This window comes from Tupaia chinensis, unplaced genomic scaffold, assembly GCF_000334495.1.
Source record: "Tupaia chinensis unplaced genomic scaffold, TupChi_1.0 Scaffold000146_1, whole genome shotgun sequence".
Lineage (NCBI taxonomy): Eukaryota > Metazoa > Chordata > Mammalia > Scandentia > Tupaiidae > Tupaia > Tupaia belangeri.
Window position 1 is genome coordinate 14,866,427 of NW_006159616.1, and position 6,576 is coordinate 14,873,002.

Here is a 6,576-nt window from a genome sequence, read left to right on the forward strand (position 1 = left end):
CCTACACGGAACAACCCATAATGTAATGTTTGGGATTTCTTATTCAGTTATTAAAGGAGTACACATCGATGTTCATGGTGATGTCCAATTGAGTAACATCATTAAGGCCAGGGCATGACTCATCGGAACATAAGCCAGACTTGGGGTGCTGGAATAGGATTTGGAAGCTCCTCACTCTGCCAGGAGTTAACTCCATAGCTGGCGGATGGGAGGGAGAGTGGGAGATACCAAGGGGGCGCCAAGAGCCCCTGGAGGTACCATGGCGTCCATATTGATTTTCTTTGCCTGAGCTCATCCCCCTGCTTATTTGCTGTTTCTGATCTCTTTGGCCAGAAATCAAATGGATACACTTCTTAGAATTACATGGGCAAGAACGGATACCGTTGACATGAGAGCATAGACTCTCCTTTCATTAAAGTGTCTGAACCCCGAAATGTCTTTTTTTCTTTTTTGCCATAGGGCCTATGTAATCGTGGGAGAGAGAGAGAGATGGAAAGTGAGAAAATCCTCCCCAGAGGGGATGGCCATGCCACAATCCCTTCTCCTCTGTTTTCCTCATTGGATCTTAAACAGGCCCAGACAGGAGCCCTACATTTTTCATGCCGCCAGGTCTGGGACTGAAACCATGCTGTCAGCCAAGCTGCCTTAACCTCCACACCACTGCTGTGCCAAGCACTCAGACATTTTTATTCCCTTTCTGACTTTCAGCTTTGTCCACATACATGAAGCTTTAGCATACCTAACTATCACGTGAAATAACCCACTTACAGAACGGTCAGCACATCCAGCCCTGGTTCTGTGGGGATGTCCTTGCTTTCTCCTACCAGCCTGCCTGTTGAAGAGCTCTCCAATCTTAGAGTGAGTCCCCAGCCTCATGTGTCCTCTGAGAAATCACCCCCCCACACACCATGGAGGGGTGTCCACCAGCAGGCATTGCCCTCCCTATTTACTCTTCCTTGCTGGCTAACCAAGAACCCACAACAAAAACAACTAGCCAACCAGGTAGTGGCACAGTGTGATACAACTGGACCCACATAGGAAAGGCCGAGGGTTCATGTCCCACAACCTCCCTGAGGACACCAGCCACATGCACATGTGCCTAAATCCAGGCTGGCTGAGACTGGGGTGGATCGCGGCGTGGGGATCCTGTCGGGGTGCCTATCTCAATAAAGAAAGGAAGAAATGAATAAACTTAAAAATATAAAAATAAAAACTTTGGGCAGGCCCTGTGGCCAAGTGTTCAAGGGAATCAGTTCCCACATGGCCAACTGTTATTCAAATCCCAGCCCCAATGACTTAAAGAACACACCAGGTATGTGTGCATGTAAATGCCCCAAATTTCAACAGGATGGAGAAATGGAGGAGAAGAGATTGAGATTTAACCTCATGCTCTCTCTTTCTTGCTCTCTCACATGCTTCTCTCTGTCTTTCTCTCTCTAGCAAGCACATGCACCACTGGCAATAAAATAAAATAAAACTTTCACATACACACACACACAGCCTGAAAACTTGGTGGAAATCCTCTTCTCTGATATTAATTAAGTACATACCAAATAGGAACCAAATGCCATAAAACATTTACAGTTCAGCCTGCCATCAACATCCCGCCTCTTCCCCAAGCAAACTCACTGCAGGTTGTGCCCTTAGGGTTGGATGTCCCATACGCATCGCCTGCTGACTGTCCCTTCTACTGCTTGGTGTAGACCAGGTTCTTGCTTTTCTTCCTTGAATATACTCCACCCTCAGTTTACTTCTGTAGGGCAGGTCTGTGTGTTTCTCAGCTCCACCCTTCACTGCTCAATAAGCACGTGCAAACCTATATTGCATCCTAGCCCTCCCTATGCCTAAGGGACTGGTGAGGCAATGAGAGGTGGTCTTGGCTTACTAAGGCTGTTGTAACGAATTGCCACAAATTCATTCTCTTACAGGTGAGAGGTCTGAAATCTGAAATCAGGGGGCCAGCAGGTGGCGATTAAGGCACTGGACCCCTACATGACTGATCATGGTTCAAGTCCCAGACCTGGTGGCTTGCCCTCTCACTTTTCCTCTCTCTGTTTCTCTCTGGTGAGTGTGTGTGTCCTGTAGCAAATAAGAAAATAAAGATAATGGTAGATAAAACAATTCTTCAAAAAGAAAGGAAGAAATCTGAAATCAGTGTCACCGGACAAAAGTGTATGTGTCTGTAGGGCTAGCTCTCGCTAGAGGCTTTGGGGGACTGTTGGTTCCTTCACATTCTGCAGCTTTCAGGGGCCACCTGCGTTTCTGGGTTCATCATCTCTTCCTCCCATCACTTCAGTCGCCCCACCTACTTCTTTCTTTGATCTCGCCTTCCTCTTGTGAGGATCCTTGTGATTACATTTAGGGTCCCCCTGGATAATCCAGGACAATGTCTCCACCTCCAGATCCTTAACTTAGTCACATCTGCAAATTTCCTCTGCCCTATAACATTCACAGGTTCCAGAGGATTAAGATGTGGCTATTTTGGGAAAATCATTATTCATCCTCCAAAAAAAAGAAAAAAAATATATATATAGGACCATCATGTTAAATTAAGCCATGGGTTGCTGAAAATTGGATTTAGTTCAGAGGACAGAGTAAATACCTTGGCAGTATCATGAAACACACCGAGAATGAAGGGGACTGTGGAGACATGCACAAATACCAGACAGTTTGTCGCCTCTCAGTGGCTACAGTGGAATGCCCAGGGTCAGCTGATTGATAACCCTGATAACCTGAAAAGCCCCAACTGCACTGAGGGCTGAAAGGCCCATGCTGTCAGCCTGCCAGGAGTGGGCAGGACTAACCCTCCTGGGGTGGCCTTGCTCAGCCAAACCTTGGGCCAAATCACGGCCAGGGGGTAAGAGGAGCCTCTGCCTCAGAAACAGAGGATTCTTTACTTGGGCCCCCACAAACTTCTGCCATGTTTGGCTAAAGCCCATGACAGAGATACTGAACTTTAAAACTCCTAGATTTTTCACTTTGGCAAAGGCAGTGTAGCTCACTTTAAACCAATCCAGGCCAGCCCTGTGGCGTTGTAGTTAACGGCTGTGCATTGGAAGCCAAGTCCCATATGGCCAACCGAGGTTCGAACAGCATCCTGCTGACTTGCGCATCTGTGTGAGCACTCGAAATCATGACAGGATAGAGAAATGGAGGAAAAAGATTGAGCATGCCCATGCCCATTGGGGGATACCTTCTCTCTCTCAGTCTCTGGAGAGCATACGTGCCTTCTGGTAATAAAAATAATAATAAATTAAGCCAATCCTTCTACAGAGAAAAGTAGAAATGGCTGGGCAAAAACGTTTTTTAGATTTTTGACAATTTCTTTGGAAGCATCCAAGCTCACCAAGGCAAGGGTATAAAAATGAGCACTATAGTGTCTGGCAGATGGCCTAGTGGTTAAGGGTGCTGCACTCCCACATGGCCAATCATGGTTCAAGTCCCAGACCTGGCAGCTCACTTTCTCACTTTCTCTTTTTCTCTCTCCCTGTCCATGTGTGGTCAAATTTAAATAAATAAATGTTAAATAAATAAATAAGTTAAATTAAATAATTTAGAAAATAATAAAAAAGAGCCTTTTCAGCAACTGATATCTTAAAAAAAAAAAAAAGAACACTATATCACCAGAGATTGGGTTTATCCCAGGAATGTAAGGCTGGTTTAATATTTGAAAATCAATGTAACTGGCATGGTGGTTCAGGCTCTGGACTCCCACATGGCCAACTGCAGTTCGAGTTCTGGACCTGGTGGCTCGTTTTCTCACTTTCCCTTTCTCTTTCTCTCCCTGGTCAAATTAAAAATACTAATAACAAATAAAATTAAATAAATAATTCTTTAAAAAAAGAAATCAATGTAATAAAAATAAAGAAGAAAAAGATATTAAAAAGCATGTTAGCCTATACAGAGTATCAATTCACAAAAATCACCATCCAAAAGAGAAAATTAAAGGACCAGCCCATAGCCCAGGGGTTAAGGGAGCCAGATCCTGATGCCAGTCATGATTTGATTCCAGCCCCAGCAGCTTGAAAAACACACTGGGTGCAAGTGCATGGATGCCCCAGATCCTAATAGGATGGAGAGACAGAGAAGATACTGTAACATGGCCACACCCCAGTGGGGGTACTTTCTCCCTCTTCCTCTCTATCTCTCTGGCAAGTGCACATGCCCTCTGATAAATTAATTAAAAAACAAACAAAAAAAAAACCTCAGGGATCAAATGGTGCAGTGATGACACAACTGGACTCACCTGGGGAAGGTCCTGGGTTTGCATCCTGGGACCTCCCTGAGCACAGAGGGCACCTAAGTTGAGACTGGGGCTAGATCCTGGCATAAGGATCCTATTGCTCTTGCTCTCTCTCTTTCTTTTGCTCTCTCTCTCGCTCTCTCTCTGTCCCTTCCCCCTCCCTCTGTCTCTCATTCATAATAAATAAATAAACTTCTTAAAAAGTGAGAAGGTGCCAGGGATATGGCATAGTGGTAACACACCACTCAAGTGATGTTGGATCCTACAGAAGATTGCAGATTTAGTTCTACGTATGTTGGCACCCATGCCCATGGTCCTATCTGGCTGGGAAAACTTGGGGGGCGTGGGAGTTCAGGCATGGAGCCATGTTAAGAGTGCTTGTCACATTTTTTTCTTTCCCCCTGTCTCTCACTCTCATGAGAGACATAAATGAAAACTTTTTAAACATGATCTCAGAAAACTAGAAGAAAAAGGCAAATTTTCTCCATCTGATAAAGAATACCTACAAAACAAAACAAAAAAATCCTACAGCTAACATTATACTTAATGGTGAAATATTGAAAGATTTTCCCTGGGGGCTGGTAAGTGCCATGGTGCTTAAAGGTGTTGGATTCCCACTTGGCCAACTATGGTTTGAGTACCAGACCTGGTGGCTTGCTTTCTCGCTTTCCCTTTCTCTCTCTCTCTGTCTCTGGTCCAATTAAAAAATAACAAATGGAATTAAATAAAATTGATTCTTTAAAAAATAAAGAAAACTTTATCTCTAAAACTGGGGAAAAGACTAAGATGCTTGCTGCCATGACATACTAAAATTTTTCTGGAAATCCAGGCTAGTACAAGAAAGGGACAAAAGGCTTAGGGATTAGAAAGAAGAACTAGAACTGTCTTATTCACAGATGGCATAACTCAGTAAATAGAAAATCTGAAAACATCAAAGATACATTAATTAAATTACTGTGTGAGTATTGTGAACCTACAAAGGAAGGCCGAGGCGAGTAAGTAAAGCAGAATTTATTCGGGCCAGGGTTAGATGATTGCTCCAACAGCACAAAATCCATGTTGCCTTAATGATGTGCACCAGCCTTACAGACACCGGGGTGATTTTAAAGACAAAATGTGCAAGTACATGGAGGTTGGAAGCGGGAAGTAGTGAGGAGAAATCTTGTGCCACCGTGATTAGCTGAATTCTAAACATAGGAGCAGGGTGACCTTGGGGTCACCTGAACTCACTTCGCTTAAGCTTAACTGAAGAGCACATGTGACTGATGGACAATAAGAAGGAATGTATGTGAGCAAGAAAGATCATCGTAAAACAAAATGTCCAGTGAGTCTAGGGAACATCGTGAGCTATTTCACAAACATCTTCCTGAAAAACTCGAGAGACATACCTAAGCTTTATTTCCTTGTAGTACCAACTTGAGTAAACTGGAATTTCTTGTTTTCAAGAAAAACTGGTCTCTTTTGGGATCTGTCAGCTTCCTCAAAGTTTCAATTTGACCATGTGACATTTTAGCTCAAGTGACTCTATTTTGGTTGGTCTGTTGGGAACAGAGAAAGCAATGGCCTCTTCTAGATTTTATGTAACAATACACAGATTCAATGTATATAAAATCAATATACAAAGTACAGTGGTATTTCTATATATCAAGAGCAAACAACTAGAAAATAAAATCTACGGTCTAACTGGTGTCTTGGTAGTTGGAAGACTGGATCTTACATGACCAACTGAGTGGTTTTAAAGCAGGCAAGATTCCATTGTGGAGGAGCACCTCCATTATAAACTGTTCATTCCTATGACTAATAACTCAGGGCTGATAATTGTCTAAGGTTTCTGCCCTCTGGCAAACTTACTGCCGCCCCTCTCCCCCCTCTCACCCCACCCCACCACCCAGCTACAGGGTAACCTGAAAACCTTGGGTGGATTAGTACCTTAAATAGATTAGTTACCTTGAATGGATTGGTACCTTGAATGGATTAGACTTCCTTGCTTCTCTGACTCCTCCCTTTGACACTGTGTAAGGTGGGATCTGAGCCCAATCCCCACCTGAAACCTTCCCTCTCCCAATTCCCCCATAAAAGACTGTGTCCAGGGACCAGCAGTTAGTGTAATGGCTATGTCACTGGACTCCTATGTAGTCAACTGCCGTTGGAGTCCCAAACCTAGTGGCTTAAACTCACGCCAAGTGCATGTGGGTGCCCAAGATCCCGAAATGAGAATGGAGAAGAAGGGATTGTGGTGTGGTCATCCCCCCTGGGGGGGAGTGATTTCTCACTTTCTGTCTCTCTGTCTCTGTCTTTCTGGCAAGTGCAGGTGCCCTATAACAAAAATCTCA

The 6,576-nt window shown here is 44.1% G+C and overlaps 1 protein-coding gene across 1 annotated transcript in view; it reads right to left on the reverse strand.

The window, feature by feature from the left end:
• The window catches only part of CA6 (carbonic anhydrase 6), a 34,065-nt gene extending 32,337 nt beyond the window's left edge, over nt 1–1,728 (reverse strand). Inside the window, exon 1 of the mRNA XM_006145376.3 lies at nt 1,630–1,728. The gene's annotated coding sequence lies outside the window, so the exon portion shown is untranslated. The remainder of the gene's footprint in view (nt 1–1,629) is intronic.
• Nucleotides 1,729–6,576: the final 4,848 nt, after the last annotated feature.